A 27,853-nucleotide genomic window follows, 5' to 3' on the forward strand; every position below is an offset into this window, starting at 1 on the left:
AAAAATCCCGAACCGGTTACTGGCTCTTAAAGTGATCTTACTCATATGGGGGTGAAAAAACGGGAGGAAAAAACCATACTGCAACCGACAAAAGCTGTGCGATTTTATGACCGTTCGATGAACGGAAGAAGGTGAGAGTTTTTGATGCATTTTTAAAACATGAAATAAAACAAGATACACGGTACACGGATGAACGGTCGAAATTGTATTTTCTCCACCTTTGGAAAGGGAGTCAAAACGAATGCCGGAAACTCAAGTCACGCTCACTGAAATGGTATTAAAAATTGTAAAATCAATTAAATTGCAACTTACCAAAATTGATATCGGTTTCGTGTTTTATTTTGTAAGAAGAAGAAAAAAACATAACCTTCATTTAATATCGTGTCGGTAGATAAGGGACTATTGATGCCAAAAATGTTAACAGTCGTCTACGTGCGCTCCTCAAACCACCGGAGGTCTATAGATAACGAGGTGTATTTTTTGTGCGGTATTTGTGTTGGTGTGGATTGCTTCCGGTTTCACAAACGTAATGGAATACGTTGGGGAGGTAAAACAGATAAGAAAGTGCATTTTATCAGCAGTGTTGTTTTGTATGCGTCTGGTTCAGTTCCAGTGACGGTGTGAGTATCACGTGTGAGTGAGTTGGATTTTGTTTATATTTTACCTTGAGTCATCCTCTATTCGTTCAATTGTTTTTATTATTTTAAAGAATTCCTACAAGTACTTCATCCCAGCCCCAGTCTTAGCATTTTGTTTGTACTTGTTAAAGATGTTAAGCACTTAACGGGCTGTTAAGTATACTGGGGAAGGTCGTTCGAGTCTCGTCCGTGGTCGAATAAGCAAACAATACGGATGTTTGACCTAGATCGTTTAAAATCAATCCCAAGCTCAATTGAAGCTTTTACTATTTTCTTTCATCAATTTGGAGCTCCGTACGTCAATTCGTGCCAGGAACTGTCATTTCTAAGCACTCTTGGAAACATGGAAGAATACATGGAAATAGTGTACTGAACAGTTGTCGTATCGTATAACCTTTATTTATGAATTTCTTAATCTTTATAACAGTAACCTTTAGTAACATTTTAAACTGCCTTACGCTCTGGCATTCAGTTTTAGTTCTACACGCGGTCCAACATAAAGTTTGGGTTCCGAAAAATTATCTCTTTCCTTATCATGCTTCAGTGTCCACAATCCCGTAGGCTTTGCTCTTTATCCCTCGATACGATTCTCCCCACCCGATAGCAAAGAGAATAAGTTTTGGGTGACCACAAAGAAACCGGGAAACGATCCACCAAAAAACCGAGACTGCTTGCTTTGAGCAAGATCGTCTTGGATGTCGTTTCCTTCGCCAAACTTCCAACCTTTGGGGATCTCGTTTGGGGACCGCAACGGTTCCCGGGTCTGAACGGTGTAAAGGGAGTCAACGATAAGCGAAACAGAAAGAGACTGAGATACCGGTATATATGCAACTTCGGGGTGGGTTTTTTACTGCCCTTTTCTGCGTTTCGGATGCGTGCGTGTGTTTGTGTGCATTTGGTGTCTTACTGTAAGTGCAAAAGAGAGACCAACAAAGTGCGGGGAAAAGAGTGGGAATGTAAGTTTTTTTGTGTGTGAGTTTTTTTTTATTATTTGGGGCAGTGAGGCGTGAGTAAAAAATGCACATAATAAACCATTTTTCGTCACCCGCACTCCTACACACTCGTATACGCGAGACGCACAAACACACGCGTGTGGGTTATGTGGCGTGTTTTTATCGTCACGAGGTTGAGGAAAAACGGCACCTCAGCCGTGGCTTTTCATATTTGGATGTGTTTTTGGTTTTCTGGTTGCGCGAGTTTCAATACGGACCCCTTGTCCTTGTTTTGTTTCATTTATTCGCATCTCATTTAGAGACAACAAAAAAACCAGTCTAAAATGTCAGTAGTTCCGTTGTTTGGTCACCGTCTGGTGTAAAAGGAAACTTTTACTTTACGGTTTATTTTGTTCTCTGCACCAGATTTACCCCCACGAGTCGCCATTTGTCTTTTGCCAATACATACATGTGCCGCCGGTGCGCTATACCACCATCTTGATCATCCGCACGTTGATCTCTCTTTTGCACACTTTTGCACTCCCCGGTTGCGCGGTGAGTGTTACACGGGTAACTCATTCTCTTTCAAGCACCTTTACGAAAACAACAAAAAAGGGGTTGTTTGCAGGGGGGATAGGAGAAGAATGCATTTGCCAAAAAAAAAAAACCTAAAAGAAACAGGGTGAAGAAAACGTTTTTTTTCTATTTTTTGCTTGTGTGAAGCTGCTTCGAATATGAAATCTAAACCCTTTCACTAATACTCGAGAAAACGATTTTACGAATCCGTCCGACAGTTTCTGCGCATGTTTATTTTGCCCTTCCTAGTCGCCGTGAGACATGCGCACCGGCTTTTTTAAGCGTGTCAAGAATGTGTGGAACGAGGAAATCGCATTATCGTCGTAACACGCATACTGTAACACGTCTGGTGATATTTTAAGCGTTGCTTTCGGATGATTTCCATTGACTAATTTAATCTGAAACGCATTAATTTATGCAACGCTACCGTTTGAAGCTGTTTTGATGCATTTTTAAAACCATTTTGACACTTGACACACACACACACAGACAATGTTGACATTTCTTGTAAGAAGATTTCAATTCCACTGATGATGGCTCTCTCTGCGTGAGAGCGAGATGATCGAGTTTGCTCGATCGCAAAAACCGCAACAAAAAACACGGAAAGATAAATAAATCATCTCACAATGTTCGTTTGTCGTAGTGTGTTACGTGCTTTGTGTATGTGTGCATTATAAAACGGTGGTAAGAAAAGGTTCCACCTTTCATGATTTTCCTCCTCACCCTTAATAAGAAGCGTTTTAAGCGAGTTTTGAGCGCAAATTTTCTAATAACGCGCTTCTTTAGGGAGAGTTAAAGCTGCACGCGCACGCATTTATGCCCACCCCGCCGTTTTGTACCGCTGATAGTGTTTGTGTGATAGGGGTTGATAGTTTTTCTTCTTCTCTTTTCCTTCCCTCGTGCACGAGCACCCGTTTCGATAACAAAAGCATCATCTTGTGCGCTCTCACTCTTGCTTTCGCAGAAGTCTTTTGATCGTAATGGATATATGAGTGAACTCACGGCACTCACGACGCACTCACACATGGTTGCGATATCTTCTTTTGCCGTTTGTTTGAATCGAAATGCGATGTTTCACTAAGGGGGTTGATAATTTAGTGGTGAGAGGGTGGTGGGAGTAACATTTAGGGGCTGTTGCTGCGTAATCAAACATGTGTTCGCGCATCGCTCAACGAGCTACACATGCTCGTACATGAATGCATCGAATAATGTGTGTGTTTTTTTTTCTTTCTTCTTGTTCCCATGCATTAATGTCGCGTTTTTTTTCGCTTCACAGTATGTTAATAAAAATGCCTTTCTCGAGACGAACTCCCCCTTTTGATGCTTTTCAAAAGAACACAGCACACAAGTGCTTGGCGCAAGCGCCAAAATCTCAACCTTAACGCATTACATTACGCATACCAGCGTGTGCGTGCTATGCGCACTGCAAGAAGTTCAAGCAGAAGTTCGAGAATTTGGCTTTTTTTTCTCTGAATTTTCCACATTTTCATAAACATTTGCTTCCTGCAAATGCGCTCCGTAGTTAGTGTGCGTTAAAATTCGATCGCGGCAAAACCAAACAGTAAAGATCTGCTCCCCTTCACGTGGTGTGCTGCTTTGGACAGACTATATTTAGATGCCGCTGCGGCACGATTTCGGTGATGTGTTTTTATTTTTAAATTAATATAACCTCCAAAACGAAGATGGGCCACCATCTCGCGCGCGCGTGTGTTCGTGTGTAGCTATGTTTGAAAATGCCAATCCACCTACGCTCGCTGATACGATGGAAGAAGTCGATTTATTTTACTTTTTTTTTGTGTGCACACATATTCAAAAGATTCATTCTCGAAGACATAAAAACATCCTAACCTAAAAGGAAAGTCAATTATGTGCTAGATGTTGAATGATTTTCTGACGAGATTTGAGTTAAATGCTTTACACACGATGCAGCATGTGTGAACTTTCGGATTAGATTTTTGGGGAGGAACTCTTTGTAATGTTCGCCCTTTTTGTCGAATGTGGATCGTTGATTCATATGCGCTGGCAAGTGATGCGAAAAAAGGGCGAAGACTATACGCTTGTAGCTTTTGTGAGATGAATAATTAATTTTGGGGTTTTCAATTCTTTTCCCCCGTCTTTCGGCTTTTTTTCATAAATTTGTTTTGTTCATCGAAATTGATCTTACATAAATTGTAACCAAAAATTTACCCAATTAACATTTAACAACCTTTCTTTCCGGTGCAAAACCAACTGTACTAGTCGTTCAATTTTTCCTTTCCGGCATCTCAGCTAGCGTACAATTTACTTACCTGCATTGCTTGTTGTAGCAATCCCTTTTACAATCACCCCGTCGGTGGAACCGCCATCGAACCGAAACTCCTTTCTCCTCCACGTGGCTTAAAGGTGACTTTCCACGCCAAAAGCGGTAGTTTCACTCCATAATCGGAGCACAAAATTGAGAGCCACCACCCCTTGTGTCCGCCCTGGAACGGTACCGGTTTGCGAACGTAATGACGAACGTTAGAAAGGGAAAGAAGGACCAATTCCCCCACCCAACACCCCTCTCCACCAAATTGATCACCCCTTTTGGGCTTGTTTGGGACACTTGGACATGTTGCGCATGTTTTTTTTCTTTGCTCTCTTTCATCGTCAGCATTGATTTTGTTCATTATTATTCATTCCGGATGACTTTGGAACTCACCAACACACACGCTCAGTGTTGAACGCAAACTGCACCTTTAAGATATATTTGCTCCCCACTGTACGTCACTTCATCCCTTTTGCCTGCTAAAGTGGGGTAGTTGATCAGGTTTTGTTGGTATTGTGGTACTTTTGTGCTTTTTGTCGTCACGATGAACATGTTGGGGTGGTTTTTATTTTTTTGTTGAGCCGGTGTTCCCCACCTAAAAAGCCTTACAGGTTTTTTACATGAACATAAAACTGCTTCGCATTAAGTTTCGAACGGTTTGGCGTTTCATTGTTTCTTTACTGCTTGTTGATTTTTTTTGCAACTGTTTCTTTTAATGTGTTTTTGGGGGGCGATTTATGACTTGTTTGGTGGGGACGTTTGAAAGAAGCATAAAAAAGCTCACACATTTATGTGGTGGTAAACGCAAAAATTTTAGTTTCGAACGATTATTTGTCACTTAAAATGGGTCGAACGAGCACGATGTTTGTTTTGATGGATTTTAGTGATGCATGATGCAAACAGATGTACGAAAAAAAAATCTCAGAGAATCTTGTTTTTTTTTGCTGGTGTTAAGCAAAATAAATTGAACTTTGACGATTGTCTTTGTGTTTTGTTTACGGATTAGAATGGCTCGAGACCGAACCACTCACGGGTTGACGGGTGAGAAAAAGCATTGTCTTGCTTCCCCCCGTCTGCCTCACTTTGCCACTTGCACACCGCCCCATTCCAGGTGGTGTATTGTCAATTAGTCGGCTGGAAAGGTTTTGGATGCCTCCCACACACGGCCCGGGCTCGCAGCACCGGCAGACACTGCCCCAGACGCTGCAGTTTTCGGTGCGGGCTTCCTTCTTGATGCTTATCACCGTTCCCGTACTGTAGCGAAGGCCTTCGAAACGAAATGCCTTTATGGGAAGCAGTTAATCACTTTGTCATGCCTATGTCTTAGCCCCTCTTTCACGCTGCACGGTTCGGTTGGCGTTTGACGGTTGGGTTAACCTTGTGCGTTTTGGGACGTTTTTTGCATCGCCACACCAACCAACCCACAACACCGTTGGACCCCGCTAGCTGGTGGATTAAGTTTCGCGAAAATGTACAATATTCCGCTGGAATGATCATTTGGGTTTCGGGTTTTGCACTGTGTACCGTTTGTGTTCCACTGAAACACTTCACGGCACGAGTCATCGGGATAGCGTCGTGGCATGGGAGGAAGGTAGTTTTTTTCGGGGGAAACATTTGAACCGGTTGTTGGACGCAATTTTGTAGCAACCTTGGAATAAAATATCAAGCAGTTTGCAAATGAAATCTTAAGGAGTGGTTAAAGGTGACAAATTATTAGTGGATGAAATTAATTATTATTATAAAATTACATTTGTTATAATTAAAGAAGGGGTCGGGTTGGTTTTATTTTCTGAGTTATGGTGATATTTTTTTATAGATTAAGGATTTATTGGGCATCGAGACCAAATACTTTATTTTTATTCTCTTTAATCATTTGAAAAAAAAAACAATATTGAGTTATTGCCCGCTTAGCCTATTTTCTTTCTTATACTATTTATACAATAATTTATCATTGTTGTTTGCTTGCAACAAAGAAGGAAAACTTTTGTCCAGCAAAACGATCAAGGCAAAAAAATTCATCAAAAACATACAAAAAACAACTCCAAAAAAACATAACCAGCATCGGGAGAAAAATGGACTCCCTTCCAAAAAATTGGTTGTACGAAAGCGAAAGTTCGTTTATTTCGCTAGAATATTTCCCACCAAACGGAGCTGCAAAACATTACGCAGCAGCCGTAGAGAAGAAGACGAAAAATAACTACATAAAAGTGAGAGTCATCAAAACCGCGTGTTGAAGGCGGGGGGAGGCGAAAGGGAACTCGTAGGAGAGGAAATTGTGGAAATAACAACACCAAACATTCACAAATAGAAGCCAACCAACCGAAAGGAGAACGAAAGAAGTGAACTTTTCACAGGTGACGATTATTACCGCCCAACAGACTGAATATGGGGTATAAGTCTGTTTTTTTTGTTTGTTGTTTTATATTGTGTATTGGGTAGAGTCCCTCTCACCGAAATATTCACGAACAACAAAAGGTTCCCCGCGCCGGGTTAATGGTGGTTCCATATCCGAAAATTGGTGTAACTGAGTGGTGCTTTTTTTTGGATAAAGGTTTTTTTGATGGAGCTTCCAATGTTGGAGCGTTAATTTCCGCCCGGCTCCGGATTCGGTTTCCATTCATTGCGAAACATGGAAGGTGATTTGAAGTGAGGTCTTGTTTTTTTTTTCTTTGCTCGTTTAACCAAGGGTTGGAACTACCCGGATCGTTATCAAGTACATTTTTCACGGCTTTCGTTGGAGCATTTGTTTGTTTGCGATTGTGGAACACAAAGTTAAGAAAAGAAAAATATTATAGAATGTTTAATTGAAGCCTTGTTAGATTAGATGTGCTTGTTGTAATTGGTACCGGTTGCGATTAATTAAACTAAACTAAACTAAATACCATTCGCTTTACCCAAAACAACAAGGCACAAACAAACAGCACACTAAGTAGTGTTGTAATCGATACACGCTGATCGATTTTTCCATCGTTTCCACTCGACCGCGAAATGCACCATTTCATTTAGTTTTTTTTTCTTCTTCTTGCCAAACAGAAAAAAGTGTGGCGATAGGTGCGTACAATATTACGTTATGCTTTTCATAAGCACTTGCTGGTGGAAAAGGAAAATGTTTGAAAAAGGCAAATAAAAAGACACGCGCGAGAGCGAGAAAGAGACCCCTTACGGTGAATAAAGGTTTAATTATAATGATTCAATCCGTAGCCAATCTGCCACGAAAATTATGAGCATACCGAGTTGTGGCCAGGTGCGAAGAGGAAGATCATCATTTCGGGTTAGTTTTTAAACTCTTTCACCGCACCTTCACAACGCTTCTGCGTTTTCGGCGGTATGGGTGCATATTGGTTAACAATTAATGATGATTTGATTATAGCCAATTACATCAGAGAAGGGAATGGGTGATGGTTGGGTCGTTCATAAATTTTCTTCATTAAGTATGTTTGCCTTTTAAGGTGTGTACAAGACTGTTTAAAATAATTGATCAATGTTCGGCCAACTAATGAGACTCCATAGAATTTAAGTTTAAAAACTGATTGACACTCACAAATTTGTCAAAATAATTCGAGAAAAATAAAAACAGACGTGAAAATTATAATTTGTTCAAAAAACAGATTATTCAATTATCTTGTTTTTTGTAGTTTGTTGAACTTTTTTATTTCACATTAGAGAAGTTATTATCAATTATATTATTTATTGCATTCAATTTCGTTTTCTACGCTTTGCTTTTGATCATGTTCATTTTTAATTTATAAAGTGCACTCAAAAAAGCTCGTTCCATTACTTTTAAATTTTACAAAACTATTATCGATAAAAAGTTGTTAATGAGAGATAGAAACAAAAGAAAACAAAACCTTTAACCGATTTCTATCGTTTGGTAAAAAAACATTGGAATGCATTTCAGCGATTCGATCACAAAAAGGACGGTGAAAGGAAGCTACGAACGATAGCACTTTGCACCGAAATTGCTCGAAAAATTTTCGAAACCGATTTAGCGACGCTGTCCGAGCGCGTCACGGTCAAACGAGCGCCCCCCAGCTGCGTTTATGAACATCGGATATAACCTCTCAGGTTATACCGGGGTGTTGCGGTTATGACGGCACATGTACACGCTCTGTGTACAACCCCCACATGTGGCCTCTCACACGTAGGAAAAAGTGGTCCGGTCACGATGAGGTTTCGGTATCATAAAAATAGTCACTTTATATCCCTAATGAAAACATTATGCCACTAATTAAACTTCAACACTTTCTCTACTGTCTGGTAGGTGGTGAGCGAAAGAGTCGTTAGTGAAGAGTGACTCCAAAAATTGAAAAAAAAAGGAAAACACTCACACACCCTTAGACACGCGGGTGAAATGTTGTTCGGAACGAAGGATACTTTTTCCGGGGTTTAAATATGAACATGAGACGAGCATTATATTTTTGTTGTTGTTGAGCTTTAGAACGTGCCAAAACCAAGATAATCAAACTTGGGTCCTTGTTCGTGCCAATGGAGGGGCAAGATTGAAAGGAAAAGAGGATAAAAGTCAAAGTCGAAGATTCAACGAGGTTTTGTGATGGCTCAGCAACATACTCACAAGCAAATCCTAGGCCCGAGTCAGCCGAAACAAGCTCGTAGTCAAATTCGAAACAGAGTTCCACAAACTCTATATCTGGAGCTTTGGCGTTTCCATTTCCACTTCAACATCTTCCATTGGAATGGGTTCGGTTCTGGGTCTTCACGTTCACACTACCGGAAGCAAACCGAAGACCCCAGCTGTTGGAGATTCGTCGTGGTCGAATTGGCATCCAGTGGAAAGGGCTGACTCCGGAGAATTTCGCCCTTTTGACACAGAGTCTGGATCTTTGGCTGGCCGGAGGCGCTTAGCCGACATCATCGTGCCCGTCATCGTCGGTAGGGAAAAAAGGGCTAATAAGCGGCTGATCCGCTGATCCTTCCCACATCATATGATAGAACCGGCGATAGTCTCTGTCCAGCTTCGAAAAACCCCAAATCCTGACAGTGCACCAAAAAACGGAAACAGAAGGAAAAAGGAGTAGAGGGGTACGCTATGAATACATTTATGTTGTCTAACAGTTGTTACCCTTACGCTACGGATGGCACCGGCACTGGGCAACTTGTGCGAGGTAGATGGATGTGGTGAAATTTAATTTTTTTGTACAAAATGAAAAATATCCTTCTGCTACCTAGTCCTGGACACACTGTATGGCGTAGGTTTTACGGTGGATTGTTTGTCTTTCGGGTTTCCGTTCCTTCGGAAATAGAGCGACTTGCAGCGTGGAGTGCATGTTTGTGCAAAATTTATTCCAATATCTCGGTATATCCCGCCGGGAGTACTCTTCCAAACACCCATCATCTGGGATGATGATGACGGTGATGATGGTTAGCGCGGGCGCGTTATACTACTCCAGATAAAGCTCAATGAACCACGAGCTATGTGTGGAGGACGGGTAGTATGGGTTTTATGAAATTTTTGCCCTTCCTCCTCCACAATCCCATCCAAAGTCTCAGTACCAGTGCTCGCAAGAGTACGCTGCACGACTGCTCCAAATATGCTTCGTTAGATAGGATCAGTGTTCGTGGTCAAGTTTGGGGCGGCTGGTGGTCTCGAACAAGCGGAAGAAAATGAAAAACCATCTGTGACCAGCAAATTGTGTTCTCCATCCTTCGAAGAAAAGCGGATCAAGGATTTAAAGCAGGTTCGCTTTTACTTATTGCCATCGCGCCCGTACCAGTTCCAAGTTGCTTTGACAGCGGTTTTCTTCAGTTTTAAAGAGATCACTCTAAACGATATGCGTGTACCCCATCGGAAAGCGATTTACATAATTTATCACGGTCCTGTTTTTGAAACGGTTTGAATATTTGCTTTGCTCCAAAATCAACGCAGCGGGAAAATAAACTCGATGCGCGCATTTTCAATATGTGTGTCGTTACCCGGGCAATTGACTCCCTGCGATCGGGATGCGTAAACCCTCGCTTTTCTGTATTGCATGCGTACATCAATTCTTTTAGCATCGTTTTTTTGATTGACGTGAGCTGTGAGTGCGTATCCTGAAGGACCTTCCAATATTGCCCCGAAGGCTTTGTTTTAATGGTTGAAAGGTAGGCTAAAAGGGTTCTATTCACTCATCAGGAACAGTGTTGTAAGTGGTAGCAATGGTTGTTTTGTTTGCCTTTGAGTTGAAAGCAGTTGCCATCGATTCCTTGCCTTGGGGTGTGTGGATGTGTTTTTTTTTCATAGAAAACAGCAAAATCTATTGTTTCTTGTATATTTCATTTGCACGTTGCATGCCCACTGAAACTGCTACCGTAGTACGCACAAGGAGTGTGCACGTCCTTGAACTCACCTAAACACCCCAAAATGAACACGCCCTTTTACAGTGGCGTAGACGTAGCAGCAAACAGGGCTCAAAAGCCTGAGGTGCTTTTCATCTTTAAACGGGACGATTGGCCCGTTTCTAGGACCTTAAAGTGATTTTAATTCCACTTCCTATCCAGCCTTCGGGGAAGGGATACGAATGAAGACGATTAATAGACGGGGAGGGTGCTAGCAAGGACGGCTCAAGCGCATAATGGCCTGCCCTGCTCAAAGGGGTGTAAGTTATCCCTCTTCATTTATTACGTCAACGACGCCTTCCCGCGGGCTTACACCGTTCTTTTTTTTGCCGGCAAATCTTCAGATTTTTGGACTGTGTCAACACACATACATGCAGGCATGGGATGCCCGGCCCACTAGTGTGGCGAAGAACAAGCAGAAAAAAAACAGGGAGAAGCGATAAATTTTGCGTCCGCTCGCACACAATAAATTACGTGACATTTTTCGGATTCCCGGCACCAAAAATTCCAAGGAGTTCCAGGACGGCGATATGGACACTGTCTCCATACGTAAAAAAGGGGTACAAATGTCCCCGTTTTCTTGATTCAGCGTTTTGTTTATTTTTTTTTTTGTTCTGGTTGTGCAGCTTTTTGTCCGGTTTACACTTACATATATAAACTTCCAAAATGTCTGTCATCATGTGCTGAGCGGGGGGGATTTTTCCTTTTTTCGTCGTCGCTCGCTTGTCCAAAAAGGAAGAATTCAATTTTTACTCGGATCGATATCTTGGGCAGCCAATCCTGTTTTTTTTTTTTGCTGAAGTAAGGCTTCGACAACATATCGCCAGGAATTGGGAGAGTTTGTCTTGTTTTATTGTGTGCTGCTAGTCTCGCAATCGGTACGAAATTAAGGACAAAAGTAAACGGTGTTGTTGAGGAGATGTAAAGATATTCGCAAAAAAAAAACAGAAACACGGACAGAGAGGTGGTCTAGAATTAAAAAGTAAAATTATTTCTTCACCCTTCGTATCGGGTCTGAGGGGTTTGTCTATTTGTAGCGAAAGATCGTTTGGGAATGCTCCATATTCAGCACAAGTTCGGTGACCAAGTTTTTGGTTAAATTTTGGCACTTTTCGCCTTCCCAGTTCGTTCGCTTGGAACTGACCCAACGGTTGGACGGTGGCCTAAAATAAGTGCACCGTATTGTACGCTTGGAACTACCCGGTTTGATGGACCGAGTGTGGACCGGATAGTGTTGAGATAGTTGGTGTTTTTTTTCATTCTAAAGAGCATTCGCCACATCGATTCCTCCTGTGCCCAAAATCCAACCGTCCGAGTCGTATTTGTGTTGGTATAAAAATATGTAGTTGCAGTGTGTACTCCACAGAACAGCGTTTGGCATGGAGTCTAATTTGAATTACAGATCGCTACTGCTGCCTGCTTCTGCCGCTGTGCCGATGTAACGTCCCACGGCACAGAATCAGTTTACGATCATCATCATCATCATCATCAGACGTCACCCCAAAAAACCGGACACCGTGCACCAGAGTTTGTTTGTTGTTTGTCGTTTGCTGATGTCGAAAAATGAAAGTCAAAACGGTGTCGGAAAAATCGTCCCCTTTCGCGCACCTTCCCAGCACGAGGGACGTTTGCCTGTATGTTTGATGGATGCAAGTTTGACCCGGTGTCGAATGTGTCGCTGCTAGCCTAGAATGGCAAAAAGTTGTGACCACAATGTCATAACATATGGGTGGGTGTGTGTGTGCGGAGTCCAGGGGAAAACGGGAAGGTTGTGAAATGAGAGTGAATTTGTTTTGGTAGGTTTTGTATATATTTTCTCCTCTATTTCCACCCTCTTCGGGCAGTTCAGTTTTCATCTCAATCGTGTTTCAGGTCCGGTCAGTAGTAGCAGTTAGGTGAGATTTTCCAACCACACTTTCCAACTATCCAAAAGCGTTATGTACACCCCCACATACACACACATGCAAATTGCACGAATCGAGTTTCATGCATGTGGCCGGTGGTTTTGATTTAGTTTAGTTTGATTATTTTTCTCTCGGAAGGCACACAAACGGACAGGCGTTTCTTCCTAACTTTTTCCGTGTGCAGCTTTTCCGGTGTTTTGCTGGGAAGCGCACACATCAATGCTGCCATTTGAGCAGGCAATTAGACACTTCATATTCGTACTGGTGTGTTTTGTAATGGTATATTGTTCCATTTGGAATTTTAACCCACAAACAAATTTAGTATTGCAAGGGTTTGATTTGATTCCTCTGACAAAAAAGAAGGGAAATCCGAATGATTTTCCACACGTTTTGAAACCTGGGGTTCAAACTGGTTAAGTTCGAAAAGGGATATTGACAAGGTGACTTAATAGTCAATTTGCGCGAGTGTTTGACTGCTGACGGGTGTATGTATGGGTCAAAAATCTCAACTTCACCATGAAAAAGCATGGCCTTTTTACCCTAAATTGTGTTTTATCGCTGCAACACAAATATTATCTTAATCCACAGAACAATAATTTCAACTTTTAGGGGTCGGGAAAAGCGAATGATAGTATCCTTTCGCTCCGAAAGTGTTGAAAGAGAGAAGTTTTCCATTATTGCCCACCCATTTCTTCATTAAACAACTCCAATACTCGTTGTGTGCAAATTGGGCATTTTATTCCTTTCCCCCCCCAAACTGTAGACGGGATAGAGTTTTTGGGGGCGGGTGAGCGAAAAGCCATTTCTTAAAACAAGTAAACCCATTTTGCAAAAGTCACATTTCAAGAATCAATTATAGTGAAACTTTTAACCGTGCTACGCTACTGTACAGTTTCGAGAGCACACGAGGACGCGCTGGTGGAAAATCAATGGATGGAAAATCGATTCAGCACAGTTTTGCCTTGTCGCACGTCAACGAACTTCTATGCTCTTTTAAATGCTTTAACCCGGCACCGAAAGATCTCATCGAGGAATGAATGGTAAAGCCGGGAGAAGGCTTTTATCCATTGTTTCTTCTGTCAAGCGGTGGATGTAGTGTTTTGTTTTTACTCTTTTTTTTACAAACGTTTTTCCCGCCCTACACAAACACACTCACGAAGGGGGGGCTGACGTTTTACCCGGTGCTGGAAAACTTTACCGGCATCGAGAACTGTTGTGTGAAGGTCTTGCACGCGCGTCAAAACACATTAACATATATTTTCAATATGTTTTCATGCAAATTTAATTACCATTCATTTACAATGCTTATTATTGCACTGTGCCGACAGTGTGCTGTATACACCGACACGAAGATTGGCCGACTGAGTTTGACGATGTTGGTCCGTCTGTTTGTCCGTGTTGGATTAGTCAGACCCATCCGCCCATGTGCACGGTTTGCTCGATGGAAAATCTTTTCCCATCTGCATATACCTCCATCGAGAAGCTCATTGACAATCGAGCGAATCCAATCGCAAGCAGAATAACCTTCACCAGTTATAAGAACGTGCTCCATGTTCTTGTTGGGGTTTTCTTGAAGAAGAAGTACATGGAGAAGGGTGACAATTTCCTCGGGTTTACACTGTAGTGGTTGGTTAGGTAGTAGAGAGAGAGAGAACAAAAAAAAACAACAAGCAGAAACCTCGTGCAAACTGTGCAGCTATGCGGTGTAGCTTTCCACTTGGCTGACTTTAATTTATGTCTCTTTGCTAAATGCGTTTTGTTAAACCCAAGTAGCGAGTAACGCCAACACCCTTCGAAACGTTTCGAAAGTATCAAGTTGGCACGTTGGAAGTAAAAGGGACCCCGTGGACACATTGTTTCGTGGTGATTGATTAGAAGACGGTGTATAATTGTTCGGCATGAATAGAGGGGTTGATTGTAAATGGTTAAGGTGTGTGATTTACCTGAACGTATTTGCTTGTTTCCTTGAGGCGTGCTATATATCGCACTGTTCTAATAAGCTTCACACTGCGTTGATCCTTCCATCAATTACCACCTTCCGAAGGTGATCTTTGTTTTTGTTTTGCTTCAGGGCGCAAAAAAGGGTGTAGGTGCGCAGTACACCTACGCCCGTCGGAAAGGGCCGATTCCCGACGCTTGAAATAGGGCGTCTAAAATTGTGCGCTCCCAAAAGCCATAATCACAAACGCTCACTGTCTGTTTGGTACGCTTCGAAACGTTTCCATTGATCATCGCATGCTATTAGCGGGTGTTCCGGCCCACGCACACCTGTCTGGTGCTGGCGTCTTCCGTCCTTCGCATGTCGGTTTGGTTCAATTTTCGGCATGATTAATGCTAGAAGTCACCAGCATAAATAACCTCCGCTGTGTGCCATCCTACAGCGCCTACATTTTGGGCGAGGGGAACCGAAAGTCTTCAACTGTTCATCGATATTGGTGGAGTTGCTTTGACCATGTTTCTTGGTCGGTTCGTAGCGTGATGCAGCTGTTTCTGTGCTGCATGCGTGTCTGATTTTTTAGGGGGGAGGGAAGTTAGTGGAGCACAACTCCAATTATGGTGTTGAGCCTGCTCGACGTTTCCTGCGAAGGGGGGAAAATGGCGCGTGTGGGCGAAAGTGATTGCATTTTGGAAGGTTTTTTGTTTGGAGATTTGTGGTCTAATGGGACGGTTGGTCACGATCGTGCAAAGGTTGCGATTAACAAATGGTCTGCAGTGGAGTATCTCTTGATCTTAACGTAAATATCATTCCCTCTCCTTCTGGGTGTAGGTTGTTGGGACGAGATTAGCATTTGGACACTGTTTGTTTACCTTTTTTGAAGAAGTTGTTGTGTAAGTGGTTCTCTTACTAGGGAAGGACTATTGCTTCATTTGGATCATCTGCTTTGGTAGACCTTATCAGAACGTTTGTTTTATTTATTTTTCCATCTCTGTGCTACGCATTCACAGCGTCAAGTGAAAGCAATTAAAGTGGAAAACCTTGAAAAACTCAAATCCCCTCCCTGAAGTGACTTTAGACGTAACGTAGCACGCAACGGAGACCTTCAGTTATATGGTGCGGTGTTAAACCGATAACTAGCACGAATGGGTCGGAGTACCCAACCCAAACTCTAGCCACCCGGTCTAGCCTGTCCGGGACCCAAACGGGCCTACACGCCAAACTCTCACTAGTGCTAACTCTTGACGTATTTTTCCTTTCGGTATTGGGTAGACCCTGTGGGCCAGTACATGCGAGTCTCTGCGGATATATTTTACGCTTCAATATCCCGGCCGTATTGGTGCAGGGAAAACTCAACCTCACCCTCCTCGCAGTAGAGTCATGCCGCTCGAAAATCCCAAGGTGATGATAGGTTTCGCGTGTGTGAGAGGTGTGTCACGGTACGGATATATCGGTAGAAAATCAAACAAAATGACGTGTTTTAAGCACTGTGCGGTGAAAAAAGGTTTCCTTTTGGACATGCTTATTGTGTGTGTTTTCTCTCTCTCTCTCGCACGTTTTGCGAAGTGACTAACACACCATTAGTTCGGTGTGTGTTGGCAAATAATTCGCAAAACGGACCAAATGGATCGATCGATTTGCGACTTATTCATGTAGCGTGTGGTGCTGTAGAAGCGGCTTGTTTGGCGCGCTTTTATTTAACAAGCCCAGCAGTAAGGGTAGGGTAAAGAATGAAGAGGTTTTTGTTGAAAACCATCGCGGTGTTGTTTCTGGGTGATGAAACGGGGTGAAAGACAAGAAGCATTAGCATAAGTTGATGGTCGGTGGTGGAGAATTGAATAAACACTCACAACCAAGCGCAAAGTCTGGTTAATGGAATGCTATGCAAATCGGTTGTTGTTTAAACTGATTCAGAAAGTGAGGACTCCCAGTTTTTGCATTTCTTAAACTGTGGTAATGAAACTTTCAAACCAGAGGAGAAGGAGGAGGAGGCTTTTTTCTGGCAAAAGGGAGAGAAAGAATTATTACACAGCGAGCACTTTGAGAGCTTGTAATGGTTTTCTCGCCCAATTCCTGATCCCACGATTGATGGTAAACATTTTAGCGGTTGGTTCTAGATCGTTGGTTCGTTTCCCTTCTCATGGACTTAAATTAAATGTCCTCCCGGTGAGATACCATATTTGGGTGGAGAAAGTTCCACCACACTCTTGCTTGAAAATCGATGGAGAAACACATTCAGCAATGGTCACCGAAGCATTTCATGTTTATAAATAATGATCATTTTGGCAGTGGCTCTGAGTGGAATTTCTGTGGAATTCTGGAATATACATTAAGAATGGTGTTAAAAATCAAATTTATGTATGAATGCTTACAGTCACACAGTCAGTTACTTTTTGACCTAAATTTAAAGAAGACCATAAACGATGATTTGTGACAAACGGCAAATTCTTTGAAGGTACCTCATCCTACCAATTGGTTGCTTTTGTATAGTTGCCGCACATTGGGTAGGAATGTCTTACGATGGGACACGATTTTCTTGGGACAGATGACACGGCACAATGCGCTAACAAACGGCAAAGAGCTCTAGCTAACAATGCCGCTTGAGCTATTTACTCTTTCTCACTCGCTGGATGACGTTGGTACGATGACGAATCATAACTCCAAAAAGCCCTTGCTGTAGTAGCAACGACTAGCTGCCGTGCCACCTACAGCCTACGGTGTGCTTAGTCCGTTTGTTAAACTTTCTCTTCATGGGCATCCAGCAAAGTCAAGAGTACTCTGCTCGGTCTCCCTACGAACCTTGGTCGGGTCTGTGTGTGTATGTCTGGATGTCATCCGGAGCACAACCCGTTTGGGACTGGGACTCCTTCGTCCAACCTTACCACGGGTTTGAAGTTGGCGCTTTTGAACCGTTGCGAATGGGTGTATGATTTAACCCAGTTTTGCAATTCACGCTTTCCAAGTCATTCCCGTTCTTCCCATGCCTTCCACCTGTGATACCTGAGCGAGAAAAGGTTCTTCGGGCAAAATGTCAGAACAATTATACGCCATTTCCTATCGACATTTCCCGGTCACAGTTCCCGGTTCGTTCGGTTAGCTTGAGGTCCACCAAGCCACCGAGTGGTGCAGTTCACTCGGTACAGTTCTTCATCTGGGCTGGAGTAGTATCCCTCACAGTTTGCTGTAGTGATTATTTCTGTTCCATATTGTTCGCGCTTGTAAGCTTACTGTTTCTATGGCCGGGTTACCCGCACGGGTTTCCAGTCCGAAACGTTCGTGACTTTCTGATTCTATGGCTAGGAGATGGAACACACTCCCTTGCACAGTGGAGCCATCCTGATGAAACGGATCGCAGTTTTGTTTGCTCGTTTGCAGACCGAGATGGTGTTTCAAAAATCGTCGACATCATCCTTTGTTGACAGAAAACCCCGTCCCATCGGCCAACGCGGAACACCGGGAGATGCTAATCGGAGCAGCTGGAAGCGAGGAGGAGGCACCATTGTTGGACGACTTCCACATGGCGTTTCAAATATGTCGCACAGCGGATTTGCCATGATTTTAGGTGAAGGAAATGAATTGTAAAGATCGATCCTTTACATGTACATGAGTATGTATAATTCTTACACGGAGTGGATGGTTTGAGTAAACGAAACGTTTTTATGGTTCTCTTTCAACAAAAGAACTAGTTACTGCATAAGTGTACAGTATCATCTGCAGACAGTCAGTAGCAGTTAACGGCTTGATTTTTCCGCAAAGGAAGTCTTTTTTGCGCTCAAAACTCATCTCCAGTTCGCCAAGTCGAAGAAGACTCTACGCGTACTGTAGTCTTTTGTATTCGCACTTATATTGGAGAACCATTCCTGCCAGCAGCACTCGACCCGAATGGATAAACGTAAACGATCGGTTATGTGGGTTGTGTTTACCGGTTTTATTATCTTCTCGCTGGCCTTGCTGTGTAGGCTGCTGTGTGATAGTTCTGCCGATGACAGGACACTGTTCTGAACCCATCCGGATCGATTGGGTTGAATCACTCATTGGTCTTTTTGATTGAAAGATAGCTCTAATTGGAATGGCACGGGACGGGACGAGGAGTGGGTTAGTTTGCACAAATGAAAATCTGTTGGTACAATTGCACTTTGCTCCTATTGTTTCCAATTACGAGGCTGGGTGCCGTTTTGGACATCCCCATAACAGACTACCGTTCACAGTAAGCTATAAATGAATCATGTCTACCATACGATCGGACAAAACAAAAATCCTGTTTTAACTTTCCAACCCCCAAGAGCAGACAGAGAGAAAAAGAAGAGAGCATACAAAAGGAAACCCGTTTTGGGGGGTAATGGTTGATCTCTCGAATCGTTTCGCATTGAGAAAAACCACCACGTGGGTGAACGGAACGCGTTTTCTAGACCCCCCGTCACTGCCAAAGCGAAAGAATCAGAACACGTTCAAACTGGAGCCGGAGGGGCTATTTTTTTTCTGTGGCGTGGTTCTCCACATCGCGTTTTCTTCCACCCTGGGTGTGTGTGTTTGTTCTCAGTGGTGTGCAATATGTAGGTGAATGCAATGAACTGCAGTCAGCTGCAGATGGCGCAGCAGGGAAGGTTACCGGCAACGTCGTCGGCTACGTCGTGTGGTTTGCAATCGGATACCGTAGCGCCATGTTCGTACGCCCACATGGAATTCGCTTTCGCTACTGCTCCCCTCCCCATTACCAACTACCTGATGTCTACCGTTCTCCCTTCTCGGGGGAAATCATTGGACCAGTTGTCTTCAAAGTATTGCCGTTTTTTCTTCTCTCTGGTATCCACTTCTGCTGTGCTGTTGGTTGAGAACTTGCATTCATTGCACTATCGAGCATGACTTGAGAACGTTATGCCGCCCGATCGGACAGGTTTTGTATGGACATGAAGTCAAAATGTGGTGGTTCGTCGTTAGCGTCGTTTAATCGATACTCGAGCGCCTACTGTCCCGAGCCCCGGTCTGTGGCCGCTGTTTGGTTGACGTTTAGGAAACCTTGGAGATACAGCGTTACTTTGTAGAAACGTGAGTTGATTGTACCGAGTCTCGAGAACCACGCTCCGCAACGTGGTCGGATTATCAATTTCGCTTTTACCGTGCGTAGTTCTAGAAGCTACTGAGAGCTAGTTGAATGCATTCATTTGTGTCCGGGTTTTTGGAGATACAGATATCTTGCATCTAACACCATACAAACACACACATGGAAAGCAAGGGAATGTCGGTAGGAAATTCCTTTGAGCATAATATCTCACTACACTCCACCCGAATTTGGATGTAGAGATGGTAAGGAATTCTACCATCCAATGTTTGCAGTGTCTCAGATTTTCGCAGTACACCCTCCGGATATCGATAGGTCCCCAATGGAGAACTGTGGTTAAGGTGTGCTGCAAACGATGCTGACAAACGATCTCTGCTTGGGCGCCCTACAGAACTCCTCTCCCGTCGTTGTACGCCATCGTCCTGATGGTCGACCTAATTGATTGCGAAACTAGTTTAGACAGCGCCTTTGCCGGCGTGTAGTTTCGCCTTGCACGTATGTGGAGTCTATGTTGGGGGGTAATGTGAGGCAGTTAGTGGAATACACTCCCAACACGCCCACTCCGAGTGCCAGTGCAGTTCCATCCCGTTTAAAATCCCCTACAGCATTGCTGGGAAAGTTGTCGTGTCGTTTGAGGGGGGATTCGGTAAACAAATGCGATAGTAAAAGTTACTCCCTTGTTCCTACTCTACAATGAGCGACATAAGCAACGTTTATCGATTCCTTTTTCCTGATTCAAAACCGGCATTTGTCTGTATGGGTGTACATTGTACATAAATTGGATCTGATATAGGCAGAAACTGGTTATTGCACTTTCAATTGACTGTGGCCATATCGCTTTAAAAGATTTTCTCCCTCACACCAAATCCGACAATATCCTAGATGATCTCGAATGAATTGGATGGGCGGCTGCACAAAAAAAAAGCATTTTTCAATAGCAAACCCTTATCTAGCATCGTGTTGTGCACTTCTGTGCGTTTGTTTGTGTGTATGTTGGTGACAAATGCATCACGACACTGATACTCGGGCTTGCTTCCGGGCTTGCCTTGGTTCGGAGTACCGGATCAGATACGCAACGCTTGCCGCTTCTATCGATGGGTCTCCCCGGCAGGGTGCCTCTTTAATGATTTCCGTGAGCTACTGGCGCGTCGCTTACCTTCGACACTCCAGCCGCCCGGTATGGGAGGGAAGGTACCCTCAAGGAAGCGTGTCACTATCATACTACGCTTTAACTGCATCGATCTACAATACCCGCGTGGACGAAATGTTTGCCGATGGGATTTTGTGCGACAAACGATGCTTCTCATCTGCAGCTTAAAGGTACGCACATGCACATTCCACACGCGTTCCCATTGCATGCGTGCATGTTTTTGTCATTATATTCTGTTCTGAAGCGCAACACAGCACAACCAAAACAGCCGTTTTTAATTGCGCCCATAGTGCAGTGGGGGAAAGTATTTGCTAATGACGGTCACACACTTCGGTGATGTTTTTGGGAGCATTTTATTTCATTTTAAAGGATTAGTTGTGAGTATGAAAGAGACATTCTGTATATGTTTCTGTTTTATTCGTGTATTTTTTATTTAAACTCTGCTATCAAATAAAAAGGAAGGTTTAGTAGTCAATCCATGAATTACATAAAATTCATGACGTGAAGTTAAACTGCAAAAAAGGCACGAATTATAAATGGCACCAATGACCTTATACGGTCCGAAGTTAATCGAGAAACAAATACTGGTCACTCTTCAAAGGTCACTCACGCACAGCCAAAAATACTGAAGTCTGATTGATCCAAACCCTCTATGGCTATTGGCTTGCGGCTAACTCCACACTGGGTCGTGAGATTTACGTGCATAACCCGCGAAACACTAATGGCTTCCGACCATCACTACTTCGTGACCACTAGCAGTCCCTGCAGTTACGAAATAAGGGGAAATAGTGAACATTTGAATTCAATGGACACTTCTTCGCTACATCCCACATATTACACAGCAAACGCACAGGAATCTTCTTGAACATGAAATGACATTTTAGAAGCACTCCACGCCGTTATTCCCCTTCGTGTGTGGGTTGCCGAAGTAACCGTTGGTGCTTCTTTGCCGTCCAGTTCTTACGCTTGGGTTCCCTAAATGGTAGTGCGCCTCAGTTTGCAAATGATCTCACCCTCGTATGTACGCATGGTGACACATGGTTTCTTGCTGGTTTCTTGGAGTGACTGAGAAAATAAGGAGAGTAATGGATTAAGCAGACGTGAATTTAAGTGGCGTTTGATAGAACAGCTTTGGATTAATGCAAAATAAACTTGCAGCAATCGGAATTCTGAACTTTAAGTGAATATCCAGAAACTAAACGATGTTTCACTCTTAAAGTAAGGGAAGCAACATACGAGAGAGATTTCGTCACATAATGAACAGAAGGTAGTAACGCATTTTATCTTATCAAAGTTTGTTTGGATCTCTTATCGGACCTTATCGACATTACCCTTCCCAGCTAGTACGATTCGTAACCCCAAAAAGGAAATCTTTCCAGTTTTTATTTTGTCTAAATGCGTATGCTTAGCAACACTAAGCTCCAGTTTAGTTTTATGGACAAAAAATCGCATACCGATCGCGTCGTGTCCATGGAGTTGTGCAACGCCTGAACCGACTCCACACGGTGCAATTGGATCGGTAATCTTGCTATGCCTTAAGCGGGAAAGGGGTTTTGTGGTCTAATCCCTTCCCTGCACCCTACCGGTCTTATAAGGTGCCAAAGTACACCGGTTCCGAGATGACTTTTACCACGAATCTTTCCGGCTTACAACCAGCTCTCCGTTAGCGATATGACGTACGTTCGTACGCACCAGTGGGGGAATGTATGAAGAAAGAGCAACATTATACGATTGGTGGGGGAGAGCAAGGGTGCTTCTGGGTATTGCGTCATCGTTTGGATTGCGCATACGCCTCGAGGCCTGTCCGTCCGGTTCCCTACGGTTTGCTGTGCGTATGCTGCAACGACGACAAGGGCCTCGACCGAGACGATGATGATCGCAGCTGTCGCACTATGAGCGAACGAAGCGTGCGCGTCGAGAGCTATTTTTGCGTTCGCGCGCTAACTGGAGCAAGTTGGAGTTGGTGTTGTTGACGGAGCAATGATGTAGGGAATTACGAGCCAGAAAGGGCTTACGAGATAACTTTCTCTAGCAGACTAAGGACAAGAGTCATTTGCAGGGCTTCTGGGTAAAGGTCGAAACACCCGCGAGAAGTCACGATTCCTGAGACGAGGGAGTGCATGAAGAAACCCTAATAAAAAGTGTCAATCTCATGCTCCTCATGGTGATGTTTGTGTACTTCTTGATGTGTGAGTGACAGCGGGAGACCCAAAACGGGGTTAGCTGCAATCGTTTTGCCTTCGAAATTAGTTTGCCCCGTGGCGCACTTCCTCGCATCATCTGGCCGCTACCTCAACCCCCAAGAGTAATGTCAGATCATTGATCTTTTTCTCTCTCGCTCTCTACGGTGTTTGGCAAACTGTGGAGCAGCGGAAAAAGTCCCACCATTCGCAGATGGTCAGATAAATTAACATAAACATTAACTAGTACCTGGTTGTCACCCGTACCTGTGGGCACGTGGGACGATTTGAGGCGTAATTGACCAATCGATCCGTCTGCCGTGTACAACCCACGAACCGGGAGTGCCTAGAATCGCTCTAAATCGAACAGCAGGGCATGATTGACTTGAAAGAAAAGATATTTGTTATGTTCAGTCTCTCCCCATGTGATGTTTGGTCAGAGTCAATCGGAGGTGTTTACTCACTGGAAAGACGACTCCCTTCGGAGGGAGACGATTGATTCATGGTTTTGAATGAGATGCGTGATGGCGATGCAAATAAAGATCCCAGCAAGTGTTTGCACTCGCGGAATGAGCGAATTTGGATAATAAAGCAAGATGCGCACGTACATGACGGCTGTACAGAGAGTTGGAGGTGATCTTGCCGGTGGGTCACCGCTTGGGTCACCTTTCGCAGTGGTGTAAGACTCGCTAGTTCTTGCATCGCCGCTGGCCACAGGCCAATGAACTCATTTGAAGAGGCGATTTGTTGTACGTTTTGCTGGATATTGGCTGGTCAAAGACCTCTCGGTTCTCGGCTATGGTGTGGGAGGGAGCCCGAACCGGATTGTTTGCTGGTGGTGAAACCGTGTGGAGGAGGTGTTAAATTTCGTAGCTTGACTCGAAAACATGACATACCTTTCTTTGCGTTTGCGTTAATAAGATAGCCGATAAGGAAGAATCCTCCGTGTATGGGATTAATGATCAGTTTTGTTTTGTTTTGTTTCGTGGCAATGAACTTCCTGGGAACTTAGTTTAAGGAACCCCGAACGGTAACATTAGACGATAGCCCAATGCCCAGGTAAGGAACCGAAACCATTTCAGTGTAGAATATCGTCCGCCCTCGCTGCTGGATCGCTGCTTTTGGGGAAGGATGTGATCTCATTTTGGGATCTTCTTTTATGTTCGTGTAGAACAGAGCATGTAAGTGGGTAGTTCACGCATCTGTATGTGTGTGTGTGTGTGAATATTGTGCAATCCATAATCCGACCGAATGAGTAAGCGAAGGTCTAAATTTAAACTTGTGATGGTTTGGTGCGTACTGCACGATGCCACTTGAGCGCGTCAGCTAATAGGCGATCGGAGAGGATCGACGGAGACACTTCGTGCATGATGGTTGATATCCATCATCGTTGGAGGGTTTGAGCGCATGTTTCACGCACGTTGGACATGTGCCGTCGGACGCACGCCCACACGCCCTGCAAACATTCTCGACAAACGACCCGGAGTTGGAGATCCGGCGTACATTACGAAATGGTTTGTGAGTTTTTCGGCTTTTTGGGTGGAGGAGAAGATGTACTACCAACATGTCATGTCTGTAAGGTCGATTAACTATGAACTCCGTTGGTGGAATTTCTAGACAGAATTGAGAATAAAAAATTGTGTGAAGGCAACGGTTTTCGAGGTTAAATTTCTATAAAATTCCTTTAGCTATTTGCAGGAATACCTGCAGATCTGTTAGTGCTAAATTAAAACGCAATAGCGCTAAGACGGGATTTTAATGAAATTGTAGCACCAAAGGCAAACACTTAAAGTGTGTTTCGTGAAAATTCACTTCCTTATTGAGCGTTTTGCTCCATGATCAGACTGAGTCGAGTGTGCTAATTTATTCAACAGTGCATCCGCCTGACAAGCTAGGAAGCGATTCTTAAAGGATGCAATTTTCTTTAAAGCATCAGCAAAGTGTGCCCGCTTAAGGGCTGCATGGGTCTTGCTTTACAGCACCGATTTTCACGCCTTCAACCTCTACCGAGAGCTGGCTAGTGGCCTTACTCTGTTGGTGAAGCATTCTCCGTAAAATCCGGTGCTGAGATTTTTGCATCTCCGGGGGCAACCGAACGCAGTGCAGTTGCAGTTTACCCTGTGTGTGTGTGTTTGTGTGAAAATGGAAAGCGATCACAAAAACCAACCTCATCATCATCGCGAAGGAATGGGGTATGTCTACGTCTGGGTTTCGTTGCCTGGAGAGTACAGGGGGGAGAGCTCCGTCGTTCGACTCACCCCCGTTATGGCTCGTCTAGAGTAATAGTAATAACATGCAAATGAAGCGCTTTGGAATCGCTTTTCGGCTTCATATCTGGCTCTCGCTTCTCTCCGTTTCGATCTCTCTCACCCTTCAACGAGAAAAAGCTGGTCAAAAACTTATCTTTCACAAGCAACTGCTCGTCTTACCCGGCGTCGTCAACGAACTCCATCGTAACGAGGACTCCATGGAGATGTATTTTCCACCGTCGTGTTTCGTATTCTCATTTTTCAACCTAGTCCTCGGTGGCTGGTCCAGCTCCAGGATGGCATAGTTAAGGGTTTTCTCGTTGACTTGCGAGAAAACAGAGGCAGAACAAAAAAAACGAAAAGATCGGAAACGAAGCAGCCGTTTCGCTATCAATTTGTTTCGATGAAACTAAATCCCAGCATAAATCAATTTAAGCTTGCAAATGGATACGAAATCTTGCCAGTGTTGTGCTGTTTTTTTGTGTGTGTGTGTGTGTGTGTGTGCGTGTTTTTACATTCTCACCACATTTTCCGGAATCAGCTCTCCTTGTTCCTTATCAAACTCTGGTTCGGTATTCTTCGATACGATGCTGGAAAGTTTTTGTTTCTTCTCTTAACATTTTACAAAACAGCAACGCAAACGATTCATGAAAAAGGAAGCTACTCACCACCGTAGTACACCGATATCAAAATGGCGTCCCAGAATGCGCCATATGCTGTAGCGGTTTTTTTTCGGTTCTTTCTATCACTCCAGCACTCCAGAGAGGTGATAAGAATTGTTTTTGTGGGGTGGCTTAATCTTGTCTCTGAGCTAACTCTGGCTTTCCGTTGGATTGTTTTTCGTTTGTTGCTTTGGTTTGTGCTCCAGTTGTCTCGCTTCATTTTTGGGGATATTCCTCGTCTGAGAGCTAAACAGGAAAAAAAACGATACCTTGAGTGATTTGTTTTCGTTTCCTATTTTGTCACATAAGCTTATCGAGAGGGAGTTGGTCAAGCGTATAAAAAGGTCAGAGAAATCACGACCTTCCTTTCGTTAAACGGTTCGTTTGGTTCGCAGGACACTTGAACGAAGGCGGTTAGAGTGTTGTGCCGCTTTCCTAGAGTGATTTGTAATGTGATATTGGATATTTTCTTGCCGATAGTAGTTGATGTACTACACAGGTAACACTAAGGCTTTCACCTCATTGGGTGACCTTTTACTGTTCCGAATCGAACCAACGCTAGGGACAACGGCGCACACAGCACAAGTAAGTCTTGTTTGGGAAGGCTTTTACTTTGCACCGTTTCACCCCAACATAGCCACCAGCCGGAAAAACCGGTTCAGTTTGCAATCTAACGATCCCTTTCGGGGGGTTTGACCAATTGCCTTGTAAGGAGTGGCTCTGCGCTTGTCTACCCTTTATAAAGTCTTTCACTTTTCTAAGCGAACGTCACGACCCAAACCACACAGTGTTTGGTGGGGGTGTACGTTGCATGCGATTACTATTGACACGATTTTCCGATTCGTCCGATACAGAGGGGCGCAAAAATGCAAAAATTGGAGCATCGTGCCAATGAAGAAACTGAAACCTTTGGGAGGGCGAGCGTGTGTTGCGATGTTATGGCGTGCTCGATTATTTCTAGTTTGGTTCCACTGCACCAGTATGCCATTCAGTTTTGCCTCGCCACCTTCGCCAAATACCCGCTCACCCTTCGTCAATAAGCAGTGAAACCGTGCTACGCTGGTTCTAAAGTTTTATCGGCCTCCATTTTGAATGCGGTTTGGTTTTATATATGTTAATGTGTTTATTTTGTACTTTTTCCTTTATTCACAGGTGAGAACACACGCCTCCTCACGGCAGTGCTGGTTTTGGGTGCATTATCTAAAAAGGTCACATGCAAATGGTTTGTTGCTGCGTGTTTAGAGAGACTTCCTTGAATCTTTGGTGAGTTTTGGTATGATTTTATAAATCGCTTTAAAGGTTGAAGCAAACAAATATAATTGAAATCAAATCTTAATAGTCTCTGCTACGCAATTTAAAATATTGAAGGTAAAGAAAAAATGTTCTACCGGCTCGTACACGTTCGACCCTTTTTTTAAAGCCAGGAACAACGCAAATTTTATGGACCACCGGTGATAGATTTATCATTGCGCCTACACGCCCATAGCTCGCGCCGCTAAATATGCCGAGAAGCACGCCTAATGATCCCTATTTGTGCGCGCAATGAGATGGAATAATTGATGGGTAATAGTGTGCTGCCTTGGCTTTCACGAGCACCAGCGAAAGCGCGTCTTGGCGCGAGATGCAGCCGTGATGAAGCCGAGGTGGCGTAAAAGGCGGCAGTGATTTGGTGTTTTATTGAGTTCTTTCTTCTTGCTTGGATTTGTTGTTTTTTTTTGGAAGTTGGCGAGTGAAGAATGATTTATGTTGCGTTACATTCTCATCTCAGCGGTGTAAGATGGATTTTATGTTTTTTTTTCTCTCTCATCTGTGGAGTCATTTTGAGTAAATTGTTAAGAAGATGAGATTTGCTACTGTAGGAAAGATGAAATAAATGTAGAAAATAGTAATAATACTGTGAGAATGTAAGACAACATGAAACAATATTTTATCATCGATGTAAATCAG

The 27,853-nt window shown here is 43.6% G+C and overlaps 1 protein-coding gene across 20 annotated transcripts in view; it reads left to right on the forward strand.

Annotated features, from left to right (window-relative positions):
* Positions 1-27,853, forward strand: part of LOC125768057 (protein muscleblind) — a 333,799-nt gene that overhangs the window by 42,036 nt on the left and 263,910 nt on the right. For 3 of the 20 annotated variants that reach the window (XM_049435216.1, XM_049435215.1, XM_049435208.1), the window contains exon 3: positions 27,059-27,169. The exons of the other annotated variants lie outside the window; for them this stretch is intronic. The gene's annotated coding sequence lies outside the window, so the exon portion shown is untranslated. The remainder of the gene's footprint in view (positions 1-27,058; positions 27,170-27,853) is intronic. 20 annotated transcript variants of the gene reach the window in all.

This window comes from Anopheles funestus, chromosome 3RL (genome assembly GCF_943734845.2).
Source record: "Anopheles funestus chromosome 3RL, idAnoFuneDA-416_04, whole genome shotgun sequence".
Classification (NCBI taxonomy): Eukaryota; Metazoa; Arthropoda; class Insecta; order Diptera; family Culicidae; genus Anopheles; species Anopheles funestus.